The sequence below is a fragment of the Procambarus clarkii genome, chromosome 9 (assembly GCF_040958095.1).
Source record: "Procambarus clarkii isolate CNS0578487 chromosome 9, FALCON_Pclarkii_2.0, whole genome shotgun sequence".
Lineage (NCBI taxonomy): Eukaryota > Metazoa > Arthropoda > Malacostraca > Decapoda > Cambaridae > Procambarus > Procambarus clarkii.
This window is the reverse complement of record NC_091158.1, coordinates 52,617,359-52,632,855: the sequence shown is the minus strand read 5'-3', so window position 1 is coordinate 52,632,855 and position 15,497 is coordinate 52,617,359. Positions and strand designations below refer to the sequence as shown.

The following is a 15,497-nucleotide window of genomic DNA, read 5'->3' as shown; positions in this document are numbered from 1 at the left end:
GTCTTCGCTGACGGAGCTGGCCCCCATAAGGTACATAAGGGCAAATATCCCCTTAAATTCGTTCTGCTGACTCGGGTTGCCGGAGGCCACCAAAGAAGCGCCACTGATTTATATCTGATTTATATATTATTACACGTATACTTCTATCACGTTTATGTAGTTGTCTCTTCAGTAATCTTTATTTACTTTTATTATCGCTTTTATATGTCTCCTCATCTCACTGAACATTGTGAACAAGTGATATTATATTGCACCACACTAGTACTGATATTAAACAGAAAAGTGACACTAGGTGGTAACACTGTATCAAATCTGAAATGAAAGCGTTGCCGGGACGCAGTGAAGATTACCTAGCTGGCGACCGAAATAAATGTTGAGAACTGAGGTAACGACCGGAGGTCCTGCAAAACTTTGCACGTGTGGGCAAGCCCGGTGGGGGTTATCTTGAGATGGTTTCGGGGCTTTAGTGTCCCCGCGGCCAGGTCCTCGACCCCCAGGAAACAGCCCGTGACAGCTGATTAACACCCAGGTACCTATTTTACTGTTAGGTAACAGGGGCATAGGGTGAAAGAAACTCTGCCCATTGTTTCTCGCCGGCACCTGGGATCGAACCCAGGACCACAGGATCACAAGTCCAGCGTGCTGTCCGCTTGGCCGACCGGCTCTCCCCTTAACATTATTGCCAACAGCATTTGGTGTTCCCAGGCGGTCACCCATCCAAGTACTAACCAAACCCAACGTTGCTTAACTTCGCTGATCGGACGAGAAGCGGTGTTCTCAATGTGGTATGGCCGTTGGAGCTCTCTCTCTCTGGCGTGTTGCACATTGCAGGATCGAGCTCAAGCAGTTTTTTTTTCTACCACAGATGTGGCCACACATTTACAATGCTAACCAGCATTGTGTCTTTTATATAGTGTCATTAATGTACATTCACAAAGGTGAAATGTAATTCTGATCAACTTCCATATATACTTTATATCCATGAATATACATACACGCACACATATACATACATATATACACACACATTCATTCACATACATTTGTCTCATTTACTCTGACAGGGTGAGATAGCTGATAAAGAAACTAGTGTGCAATTAAGCACTTAATCACTGAAGGTGCTTTTACAAGCTCAGGTTATATAGTTACATCATATATATACATTGTATAATTGGTATATTACATGGTCAATCTTGGATACAAGTCCAATATATCATCAAGTGTTCCAGTACTCATATAGTAACTACACAGTTCAGCATACCTTAGCCCAGGAGGGCGAAAATCAGTCAGTATGGGGCATTCCACAATATAATGTTCAAGAGAGTGCATGTTTTCTCTTTCACACAGTTGACACATTGTGTACTCGACATTTGGGTTTTGAGAAAGCTGCCAGATACGTCTATATCCCAGGTGTATTCTGGCCACTATAACATCACATTGCCGGGTTCTTGTTCTATTAGTCCCATATGTGAATGTCTCCTCACGATATCTATCATAATATTTAATGCTACAACTTTCAGGTCTTTGTGAATTTGTTAGGTCGGAGAGATCTTCACTAGATATTTGTTTAAGTATTCTCTTTGTCACTGCTAATGAAACACCCATATCAATTTCTACCACTGGTTTTCTACAGGCTTTCTTTGCAAGCATATCAACAGTGTCATGCCTTGAGATGCCAACATGTGATGGTATCCATAGGAATTTAACCTCAAATCTGTTTTCTTTAGCAGCTAAAACATTCATTCGAATATCACTGACTATTTTCTGGGTGTCACTACTATGTGCATTCAATGCCAGGAGTGCGCTCTGCGAGTCACAGTATATAAGTCCACTGCCTTTGTCTTTTAAAAATTCAGTGGCAAGGTATATGCCTGCAAGTTCGGTTTGAGTTGTACTTGCCCAGTCATTGACGCGCTTCATTGCTGTATGTACGAGAAAAGATTGTTCAAATATGTTACATGCACATCCGGTACATCGTCCACCTTCTTCTACAGAGCCTTCGGTATAGCACTAATACACATCGTTACCCATACTCTGAGTACTTTCAGTGATGCTTTTCAGTCTTAACTGTTTTAAAACACTTTCGCGCTCCCTACAATGGTAAAAAAAAAGGCAGTATGTGCGCGGAGCGTTTTTTCTGAGTAAGCGTAAAAACAAAAATGTGTATACTCTTTTTACTCTCCTTACCTTAGTTCTTGAACTACGTATTTCATTTTGGAACCAACGTGTTCGCAATAAAATTCTCTAGAAGAACATCAGTAAAAAAGTCACGAAACGTATAGGGATACCAGCACCAAATAAATAACTACGAAGAAGACTCGCCATGAACGCCCAACAGCAACAAAATGTTTTTACTCTTGGGATTGTTATCACCTCCACACTTGTCCTACAGCGTTAATTTTGGTATCAATGGACTCGCAATGACATTCCCAACACGGTGATATGAATATAAGCGTAGAATAATGATTGCGGCCCGCCCGCAAGAGTGTGGGAAGTGGTGAAATTGTTACCCAGTATAGGTGACGGGACGACGCACAGCGCTTTGAAAGTTTATACTTATTTCACTCTCATGACATTAATTTTCTATGTACGTCATTCATTTTTGTGTTAATGTGTTCGCAATAGAATGTTCTATGAGCCCATAGGTAAAAAAGATCAACAAAGCGTAAGATAGAATAGCGCCAAATATAAAACAACCCTGGAACATATCAGTGAGCGTCAAACACACACGAAATGTTTTTACTTTTGTTATGTTTGTCAAGTTTATACTTGTTGCACACAGTTATTTTTGGTTGTACATTGATCGGAATAAAATTCCCTAAACAGACATATGCATATAATACATGATATGGGGGAAGCATTACCAGTATAAACGGCTAAAGTCACCCACCTGCAACCCGTTTGGGACATAATACCATTTGATCGAAGTGGTCTACACCTTTCATGAACTTATTGTACAATGCAGCCTAGTGGTGAGAAAGAGAGCCTCATGGCGCGCAGTTTGAAACAAACCCAAAGTAAATCGGATAAAAATTGAATTTTATACAAATATTTTAAAAGAGGACATAACTTTATGTCCACTATGCGGTAGCGTTAGACGAAACAGGACTCACCGGTGAGTAATGTAGTGTGCACACTATCTTTCTTGGGCGCATTTACAAAATCAACTGATAGATCCCAGTTATCCCATGGAGTAATTGGTTCATTAATCATTAGTTGAGTTGGGTACATATTTAATATTTTGATGGAGTTAGCTACCTTGTAGAACCAATATACATAATCAGATTTCGTTCTTCTTCTATAGACCTCAGGTGAGTGCAGCATATTAGAAAGTTTAGCTTGAAACTTCATGTGTTGTCTAGAACTACTCAATGCCTTCACGCCGAAAACTGTCCTAATAGACAAAATTCTCTCACATATGGTAGGTAATTTTAACTCTGCTCTCATATTAAATATTCTCGTGGACTTTGGAGCCCCAAGGATGAGACGCACAGCTTCATTTTGCAAGGTTTCAAGAGATTTCAGCTCTTTGTCAGTATCAAGCAGTGTGTGCTGGGCTTTCTCCTCTCTCCCTTAGCTCCATAGTCAAGTAGTAGGCGGACCGGACTTGAGGCATGGCTTGAAGAGCTCCCTGAGTGTGGTCAACGGTGCCCCAGTAGAGGGGGTGAAGACCCGCAGCGTGGGGGGTTATAGGATCATTAACAACGGTGCCCCAGTAGAGGGGGTGAAGACCCACAGCGTGGGGGGTTATAGGATCATTAACAACGGTGCCCCAGTAGAGGGGGTGAAGACCCGCAGCGTGGGGGGTTATAGGATCATTAACAACGGTGCTCCAGTAGAGGGGGTGAAGACCCGCAGCGTGGGGGGTTATAGGATCATTAACAACGGTGCCCCAGTAGAGGGGGTGAAGACCCGCAGCGTGGGGGGTTATAGGATCATTAACAACGGTGCCCCAGTAGAGGGGGTGAAGACCCGCAGCGTGGGGGTTATAGGATCATTAACAACGGTACTCCAGTAGAGGTGGTGAAGACCCACAGCGTGGGGGGGTTATAGGATCATTAACAACGGTACCCCAGTAGAGGGGGTGAAGACCCGCAGCGTGGGGGGGGGGGTTATAGGATCATTAACAACGGTGCCTCAGTAGAGGGGGTGAAGACCCACAGCGTGGGGGGTAATAGGATCATTAACAACGGTGCCCCAGTAGAGGGGGTGAAGACCCGCAGCGGGGGGGGGGGGGGTTATAGGATCATTCGCAACGGTACCCCAGTAGAGGGGGTGAAGACCCACAGCGTGGGGGGTTATAGGATCATTAGCAACGGTACCCCAGTAGAGGGGGTGAAGACCCGCAGCGTGGGGGGTTATAGGATCATTAGCAACGGTACCCCAGTAGAGGGGGTGAAGACCCGCAGCGTGGGGGGTTATAGGATCATTAACAACGGTACCCCAGTAGAGGGGGTGAAGACCCGCAGCGTGGGGGGTTATAGGATCATTAACAACGGTACCCCAGTGGAGGTGGTGAAGACCCGCAGTGTGGGGGGTTATAGGATCATTAACAACGGTGCCCCAGTAGAGGTGGTGAAGACCCGCAGCGTGGGGGTTATAGGATCATTAACATACACCTCCGTTGTTTAAGTGTAAATCCCATCACACAAGGCTAAGGTGAGCGACGCGTGACAGTAACAACATTAAACTCTCTGGGATAGCTGGTAACATAAGTAAATTCTCTGGAAAAGCTTGAAAAAACAGAAAACTCTCTGGGAAAGCTTGTGACAACACTAAACTGTCTGGTAAAATTGGAAACAACATAAAAATTCTCTTGGAAAGCTGCTATCAACATTCAACTTTCTGGTAAAGCTGGTAACAACATTAAACTCTCTACGAAACCTATTAACAACTGTACACACTTGGATAGCTGGTAACAACATTAAAATCTCTGGGAAAGCTAGTAACAAAATCAAATTATCTGGGAAAGTTGTTAACAACAACTCTGTGAAAACTGGTAACAATATTAAACTCTCAGGGAAAGATAGAAAAAACATTAATTTGTCTGGTAAATCTGGTAAAAACACTAAACTCTCTGGGAAGCTTATTACAACAATAAACTCCCTTGGGATTGCTGATAACATCAGTAAACTCTGTGGGAAAGCTGGTAACAACATTAAACATTCTGAAAAAAGCTGGAAACAAAAGAAGACTTCCTGGGTATTTTTGTAACAACATTAAACTGTTTGGTAAAGATGGTATCCACATTAAACTCTCTTGGAGAGCTGATAACCACATTAAACTTTCTTGGAAAGCTGGTAACAGTAATATACTCTCTGGGAAAGCCGGTAACAAGGTTAAACTCGCTTGTATAGCTGGAAACAACTTTAAACTCTCTGAGAAAGCTGGTGACAACAGTAAACTCTCTGGGATGGCATTTAATATAATTAAACTCTCTGCAAAAGCTGGTAACAACATTAATCTATCTGGAAATGCTTGCAGCAATATTAAACTCTCTGGGTAAGCTGGTACGAACATTGAACTCTCTGGAAAAGCCTGGTAACCACAATAAATTTTATTGAAAAGTTGGAAACATCAGTAAACTCTCTGGGAAAGCTGGAACAACATTAAACTCTCTGGGAATGCTAGTAAAAACATTAAACTCTATAAGGAAGTTGGGAACAACAGTAAATGGTCTGGGAAAGCTAGTAACAACCGCTGGTTGGAAGCTGGTGTTTTGGATATCTCCTGCTTAGGCAGTAGATCCTGCCTCTTTCCAGTACCGCCTATTCACCAATGTATCTGCATGCTACAACATAAGGAATCAGCATCAACAACCAAAACAATACATTCTCAGACGCCTCAGTGTCTAAATAGACACCATCCCCCTCCACCCTCTAGTACCCGAGACACCTGGACACCTGCTGTCTGGGCAGAGGCTAAGACACCGGTCGACAAGACGCTAACTGCTTGTCTTACTGCCGGCTGATGGTTTCCCACAAGATTCGCGCTATCTATGCCTTCCTGGCCCATATATATATATATATATATATATATATATATATATATATATATATATATATATATATATATATATATATATATATATATATATATAACTGAAAACTCACACCCCAGAAGTGACTCGAACCCATACTCCCAGAAGCAACGCAACTGGTATTCCTCACGTGTGCCCCAAAGAATGAGGTGATTTGGTAAAATGCTATGCCCAAGATTACTATCCGAGTGCCGGCGGTGGGGTGGTTCAAATAGCCTCGGCTATCACCTCATTATGTCCGGTCGTGATGGTCAAGTGGATTAAGGCGTCTTGTACATACCAGTTGCGTTGCTTCTGGGAGTATGGGTTCGAGTCACTTCTGGGGTGTGAGTTTTCAGTTGCATATTGTCCTGGGGACCATTCAGGCTTGTTCGCATTTGTGTTCCTCACGTGTGCCCCAAAGAATGAGGTGATTTGGTAAAATGCTATGCCCAAGATTACTATCCGAGTGCCGGCGGTGGGGTGGTTCAAATAGCCTCGGCTATCACCTCATTATGTCCGGTCGTGATGGTCAAGTGGATTAAGGCGTCTTGTACATACCAGTTGCGTTGCTTCTGGGAGTATGGGTTCGAGTCACTTCTGGGGTGTGAGTTTTCAGTTGCATATTGTCCTGGGGACCATTCAGGCTTGTTCGCATTTGTGTTCCTCACGTGTGCCCCAAAGAATGAGGTGATTTGGTAAAATGCTATGCCCAAGATTACTATCCGAGTGCCGGCAGTGGGGTGGTTCAAATAGCCTCGGCTATCACCTCATTATGTCCGGTCGTGATGGTCAAGTGGATTAAGGCGTCTTGTACATACCAGTTGCGTTGCTTCTGGGAGTATGGGTTCGAGTCACTTCTGGGGTGTGAGTTTTCAGTTGCATATTGTCCTGGGGACCATTCAGGCTTGTTCGCATTTGTGTTCCTCACGTGTGCCCCAAAGAATGAGGTGATTTGGTAAAATGCTATGCCCAAGATTACTATCCGAGTGCCGGCGGTGGGGTGGTTCAAATAGCCTCGGCTATCACCTCATTATGTCCGGTCGTGATGGTCAAGTGGATTAAGGCGTCTTGTACATACCAGTTGCGTTGCTTCTGGGAGTATGGGTTCGAGTCACTTCTGGGGTGTGAGTTTTCAGTTGCATATTGTCCTGGGGACCATTCAGGCTTGTTCGCATTTGTGTTCCTCACGTGTGCCCCAAAGAATGAGGTGATTTGGTAAAATGCTATGCCCAAGATTACTATCCGAGTGCCGGCGGTGGGGTGGTTCAAATAGCCTCGGCTATCACCTCATTATGTCCGGTCGTGATGGTCAAGTGGATTAAGGCGTCTTGTACATACCAGTTGCGTTGCTTCTGGGAGTATGGGTTCGAGTCACTTCTGGGGTGTGAGTTTTCAGTTGCATATTGTCCTGGGGACCATTCAGGCTTGTTCGCATATATATATATATATATATATAAACAATCTTTGGACAACACCCACCAGTGGGACTCGAACCCAGAAAGCACAACTACCTTCCAGTAGCTGGCATAACTAGTATGCTTTAACCCACTACGCCATCAGACCTTACAAAAGAAGGTCTGATGGTCGTGTAACAAATACTAGTTATGCCAGCTACTGGAAGGTAGTTGTGCTTTCTGGGTTCGAGTCCCACTGGTGGGTGTTGTCCAAAGATTGTTTATCTTCACTTGTGGTTTATGCAAGTATAGGCATATATATATATATATATATATATATATATATATATATATATATATATATATATATATATATATATATATATATACATATATATATGTTTCATTGAATATGACCGCATATTCTGTATTTATTATTTTCTGGTTTAGGGCTTCTATCCCTCTAATTATTTTCTTAGCATCAGGGCTTAATTGGAATAGGAGTTCTCCAAAACTCATTTTCGTACTTTTAAGGTGAAGAAAAGAAGTGATTTACTATAGAGTGTATTACACTTATTTGTATAATTTGCACGACGTTTCGAACCTCCATGGTTCATTCTCAAGTGAACAGATCTTACAATACTAGTTGATTTTATACCCACATTAGGTCAGGTGATAATACAATGAAGGTGAAAAACATGGGGGGATACATAAGGGATAAACATCGGGGCTGCAGAAGGCTTATTGGCCCATACGAGGCATCTCCTATCTAAACACAAAGATTAATCCAGTGTAATTGGCCTGTTATGTTGGACATTGTCTTCTGTGTTGGCATCGATATGTTCTTGTCTTGTCCTTACTCTCATGGTGGGTAGAGTAAATAGTTCCGTGATTTGGGTGTTCATGGTAGGTCGCTCTATTCTTATGTGAATTGCCTCAAGAATTTGTAATCTTCTTGAATCTTGGGTTTTGTCTATTATGCAAGTATTCTTGTTCAACATTTCTCTTGTTAGAGTAATGTCATGGGCTTGTCTCATGTGATTCCTAGGGGCACCAGATTGAAGATGGCATGTCAAACGCCTCGTCAGCTTGGTCGACGTCATACCTATGTACTTACATTGAAGGTTACATCCTTCGTGGGGGCAAGTGTACATGTATACAACGCTTGACTGCTGTAGAGGGTTCTCCGTCGGCTTCGGGCTGTTTTTGATAAGGAGTTCGGAAGTCTTCTTGGTTTTGTAGAATATTATCAGGTTTATGTTTTGGCTAGGAGTAGTGCTTTTTACTCCTTTACGGATTATTTCTTTCATTATTCTTACCTCTTTTACATGTTCACTGTGCATGGTTGATTTGTAATATAATTTTATTGGGGGTGTTGTGGTTTCTGTTCTAGGTTCTGAATTATACCAACGGTCCAAGTGTCTTCTTATAGCAGCGTTTATTTCCGCGTTGCTATATCCGTTGTTCACCAATACCTGAGTTACTCTTTCAAACTCTCTACTCACGTTGCTCCATTCAGAGCAGTGGGTAAGCGCTCGTTGAATATAAGCATTGAGAACACTGGCTTTGTATCTTTGTCTTATTCAGAAAATAATAAATACAGAATATGCCGTCATATTCAATGAAACATGTTTGAAAGAAAACCTGCTGCCAGTATACACCAACATATATATATATATATATATATATATATATATATATATATATATATATATATATATATATGTCGTACCTAGTAGCCAGAACGCACTTCTCTGCCTACTATGCAAGGCCCGATTTGCCTAATAAGCCAAGTTTTCATGAATTAATTATTTTTCGACTACCTAACCTACCTAACCTAACCTAACCTAACTTTTTCGGCTACCTAACCTAACCTAACCTATAAAGATAGGTTAGGTTAGGTTAGGTAGGGTTGGTTAGGTTCGGTCATATATCTACGTTAATTTTAACTCCAATAAAAAAAAATTGATCTCATACATAATGAAATGGGTAGCTTTATCATTTCATAAGAAAAAAATTAGAGAAAATATATTATTTCATGAAAACTTGGCTTATTAGGCAAATCGGGCCTTGCATAGTAGGCTGAGAAGTGCGTTCTGGCTACTAGGTACGACATATATATATATATATATATATATATATATATATATATATATATATATATATATATATATATATATATATATATATATATATATATATATATATATATATATATATATATATATATATATATATATATATATATATATATATATATATATATATATATATATATATATATATATATATATATATATATATATATATATATATATATATATATATATATATATATATATATATATATATATATATATATATATATATATATATATATATATATATATATATATATATATATATATATATATATATATATATATATATATATATATATATATATATATATATATATATATATATATATATATATATATATATATATATATATATATATATATATATATATATATATATATATATATATATATATATATATATATATATATATATATATATATATATATATATATATATATATATATATATATATATAAAGAGCTCGCCTGCGTCCAGTCATCAAAATGCACTTCCTGCTCTCAGCTGGAACATCTACTCACGCTCCCCTGGGTGTCAGTAGACTTCTGCAACTTTTGTATAACGTATTAATTGCCCCTTTGCCATTAACGTTACTATCACATGTGTCTATTTCTCTTGTAAATTGCGTTTAAGCCAAGTGGATAAGGGGCTTTTTTTTGTATGTTATTCAAATCATTTTGATATATTAAATCTCAGAAGTTTTTATTTCATTAGTTTTCACCTGCAGTTCTCACAGTGTAGAGGAAACAAGCAGTCATATTTGTTTTATTTTACTTTTTGTATTCATGTGCGATTGCAACAACACCAGCCAGAACAGCCACTGCTCTATTACAGATTATCGTCACACTGCTAACAATATTAATCTCTCAGGGAAAGCTGTTAACAACATTAATCTCTCAGGGAAAGCTGGTAACAACATTAATCTCTCAGGGAAAGCTGGTAACAATAGTAAACTGTCTGTTAAAGCTGGTAAAAACAGTAAACTCTTTGGGAAAGCTGTTAATAACATTAAACTCTCTTGAAAAGCTGGAAACAACATTATACTTTCTGGAAAAGCTGGTACCAACATTAAACATTGTCGTAAAACTGGTAACAACTTTAAACTCTCTTGGAAAGCTGGAAACAATATTAAACTCTGTGATAAAGCTGGTAACGACAGAAAACTATTTAGAAAAGATGGAAACAACATTAAACTCTCTGGGAAAGCTGTGAACCTCACGGAGAGTGCAACACAACTGTAGCAGCAAACTGTGTCTCACCTCACTGATGAACTGCAACACACATGCAGCAGCCACCTGTGCCTCACTGATGGACTGCAACAGCCACATGTGCCTCACCGATGAACTGCAACACACCTGCAGCAGCCACATGTGTCTCACTGACGGACTGCAACACACCTGCAACAGCCACCTGTGCCTCACTGATGGACTGCAACACACCTGCAGCAGCCACATGTGCCTCACTGATGGACTGCAACACACCTGCAGCAGCCACATGTGCCTCACTGATGGACTGCAACATACCTGCAGCAACCACATGTGTCTCACTGATGGACTGCAACACACCTGCAGCAGCCACATGTGTCTCGCTAATGGACAGCAACACACCTGCAGCAGCCACATGTGCCTCACTGATGGACTGCAACACATCAGCAGCAGCCACATGTGCCTCACTGATGGACTGCAACACACATGCAACAGCCACATGTGCCTCACGGATGGACTGCAACACACCTGCAACAGCCACATGTGTCTCACTGATGGACTGCAACACACCTGCAACAGTCACATGTGTCTCACTGATGGACAGCAACACACCTGCAGCAGCTACATGTGCGTCACTGATGGACTGCAACACATCTGCAGCAGCTACATGTGTCTCACTGATGGACTGCAACACATCTGCAGCAGCTACATGTGTCTCACTGATGGACTGCAACACATCTGCAGCAGCTACATGTGCGTCACTGATGGACTGCAACACATCTGCAGCAGCTACATGTGCCTCACTGATGGACTGCAACACATCTGCAGCAGCTACATGTGCCTCACTGATGGACTGCAACACAACTGTAGCAGCAAACTGTGCCTCACTGATGAACTGCAACACATCTGCAGCAGTCACATGTGTCTCACTGATGGACTGCAATACACCTGCAGCAGCCACATGTGCCTCACTGATGGACTGCAACACATCTGCAGCAGCCACATGTGCCTCACTGATGGACTGCAACACATCTGCAACAGCCACATGTGCCTCACTGATGAACTGCAACACATCTGCAGCAGCCACATGTGTCTCACTGATGGACTGCAACACACCTGCAGCAGCCACATGTACCTCACTGATGGACTGCAACACATCTGCAGCAGCTACATGTGTCTCACTGATGGACTGCAACACATCTGCAGCAGCCACATGTGCCTCACTGATGGACTGCAACACATCTGCAGCAGTCACATGTGTCTCACTGATGGACTGCAACACATCTGCAGCAGTCACATGTGTCTCACTGATGGACTGCAACACACCTGCAGCAGCCACATGTGCCTCACTGATGGACTGCAACACATCTGCAGCAGCCACATGTGCCTCACTGATGGACTGCAACACATCAGCAGCAGCCACATGTGCCTCACTGATGGACTGCAACACACATGCAACAGCCACATGTGCCTCACGGATGGACTGCAACAGCCACATGTGTCTCACTGATGGACTGCAACACATCTGCAGCAGTCACATGTGTCTCACTGATGGACTGCAACACACCTGCAGCAGCCACATGTGCCTCACTGATGGACTGCAACACATCTGCAGCAGCCACATGTGCCTCACTGATGGACTGCAACACATCTACAACAGCCACATGTGCCTCACTGATGAACTGCAACACATCTGCAGCAGCAACATGTGTCTCACTGATGGACTGCAACACATCTGCAGCAGCCACATGTGCCTCACTGATGGACTGCAACACATCTGCAGCAGCTACATGTGTCTCACTGATGGACTGCAACACATCTGCAGCAGTCACATGTGTCTCACTGATGGACTGCAACACACCTGCAGCAGCCACATGTGCCTCACTGATGGTCAGCAACACACCTGCAGCAGCCACATGTGATCATGCTGAGACATGATGACATGTCTCATCATGATGACATACACTACACCATGATGACACAATGATTGTAATTCAATATTAGTTTTGAGTGTTGCACTGCTTAACTTGGTTCTGGCCTCGTTTGTGTTTATTCTATGGTGATATAATTCCTGCTCGGGAAGGATAACTTTTGTCACTCTTTAAATCAGCTTTTTACAAATGTTGTATTTCCTCATAATTTGTGCATTTATTCCATATTAAACAGGATGAAACAATGATGATCACTAGAACTTAATTCTTTGTCCACATGTACATAATTTATAGAATCTTCATTAGAAGATAAAATTATGTTCAGGACATTTGAGGTCCACGTTAGATTCTTAACCAATTAACACAGTGCGATTTAAAATAAATTTGTGAACAAACTATGTCCATAGCTATTAGATATTGGATCTCCCCAGTACGGTGTAGGCAGATTTACGTCACCAATTAAGACTGATTCGTTCGTGTTACATATATCAGCTATTTGATTATATATCAATTCATCTTTTCCAAAATAAGCAGCAAGAAGCTTGAAGTAGATCCATATTAGTAATTGATGCTTTTGTTATCACCTAATGCAATAAACATATAATCTATATTTAAGAGATGAGTGTGTAGGATGGTTATTAGGTTCACATATTTTCCTTTACCAGTTTTCATGTAAATATTACCAATAATGTTATTTTTTTACACAGACATCGCCGGCTGCTTCAGGTGTAGAACAATTCTTACACAGGCTGCTTCAGGTGTAGAACAATTCTTACACAGGCTACTACAGGTGTAGAACAATTCTTACACAGGCTACTACAGGTGTAGAACAATTTTTACACAGGCTACTACAGGTGTAGAACAATTCTTACACAGGCTACTACAGGTGTAGAACATTTCTTACACAGGCTACTACAGGTGTAGAACAATTCTTACACAGGCTACTACAGGTGTAGAACAATTCTTACACAGTCTGCTTCAGGTGTAGAACAATTCTTACACAGGCTGTTTCAGGCGTAGAACAATTCTTACACAGTCTGCTTCAGGTGTAGAGTTCGGTCAAACTATGCCAATGATTCTGGGTAAATTAAAGTTACCAAATATTTTCAAAAGTTTCTCCGTCTCATTAATATATAAATATTAATTTATCGTTTAGACTAATGGCATTGTTGAACGTAAGGCCTTTTATGAACATGTATGTCGAGCAGTCACTATAAATGATAACTGATTTTCTTTAGAAGTTTTGAAACATAAACTATTACACCCTCAGCAATTTATCGGATACTGTTATCATAGTGGCATCCAGGCAGCAGCTTATATGTGTGACTATTATTAAATAAAAAATAATGAAAATAAAGATTCTCAATGGTTTTTGCTCCTGATTGAAAATAGAACTATTGTAATTGTTACGGCCCTATTGGGTCGCAACTGGGTTCTTCTCTGATGTTATTAGAGTTTGAGTATCCAGCCCCAAGTTAGTAGTGGCTTTCAAGGGGTGTGTTCCGTAACGCAAGTAAATTAAAGGGGAAGGGATACGAATGCACTGCTTTTGTATATATATTGCTACCACCACCATAAATAAATATATCACAGTCACACGCGGGGTTGCTATAACTACACTTATTATATGCAGATTAGTCTTCCTCTGAAGACACAGGATGCTCCACGGTGCTCAAGATGAGTAGCCCTGGTTCTCTTCGTCGTGGCCCTCGATGAATTCTCTGATTCTCTCGGCGAATCTACCCTGGCCACAGGCCAGCCAAATCACAGTCCCACTGGGTGCACCATCGTGGAGGCCTTCAACCACAAATCCAGCCTGTAGCTGGCAGGTTCCAATCAGCTCCGCTGTGTAGGCCCCTCCACGACCGATACTAGGGTTGCGAGCCCTAGGCAGGAGCCTCGTGTGATTCCGCAGATCACTCTCCTCTCTCCGCACCACAGTCGCTAGTTTCTTCCACCAGCCAGCCCCCAGATAAGACAATTCCTGGTACTGCCACGTCACTTGCAGGCTAACACACTCAACAGTGTCCTTCCGGGGGTGACTCACAGCTTCCTCAGAGCAAACTCGTGGAGAGACTATGGCTGCCTTGGGTAGACTGCCCCATCGTCGAATACAGCAGTCCCAGGTCGACTCTGTAATCAGACACGTCATTAGTGTTGGGGACACTCTAAGGCACCTCACTTACAGGCTTAGACACAAACGTCCATCTATCCACTCCATAGATGGCGTTGCTGTCTAAGCGCCACCTCACCAGAGGTCAGCAGCCACATGTGCCGATGTTATGAGCTGATCAAGACGGGAAACCAGCCCCTGTGGCCGGTATATCCCGCCCTCGCTAGATGGCGTCGTCCATTTGTAGGGGGTTTCGGGAGCTGACTCACAGATGGCGTTGTCGTCACAGCTCCGTGCTACGACGCTGGGCTCGGGTCCGTAACAGTAATGCTTAGATATAACTAGAATTTAAAATGACTAAATAAACAGCACTCAGTGGCTACAATTAATTGTAACTGGGTATTGAATTACAGTTTGAGTTAGTATTGAGTTACAGATGTAGTTTCCTGAGGTATATGAGGTAAGAATCCCTGGACTGTATCCATGTTGTTGTCTTCACACATGACACCCTCAGTGTATGCTCAGTAACTGTACTAGACACATAAATAACAAGAAATATATTAACAACACGAGACTACACTAAAGATAAGAATGACACTACCAAACTCCTAACGACTTATTTCCTAAGAACACATAAGAACATTCCCTTACTCTCATATCCTACCCTGGCCACACCTCTCAGCCTAGAGT

At 41.8% G+C, this 15,497-nt stretch overlaps 1 non-coding gene across 1 annotated transcript; it reads right to left on the bottom strand.

Moving 5' to 3' along the window:
- Positions 1–680: 680 nt before the first annotated feature.
- LOC123749864 (5S ribosomal RNA) lies at positions 681–799 on the bottom strand. Its single transcript, XR_006771938.1, has one exon. It is a non-coding gene; the product is annotated as a 5S ribosomal RNA (ribosomal RNA).
- Between the last annotated feature and the right edge of the window lie 14,698 nt (positions 800–15,497).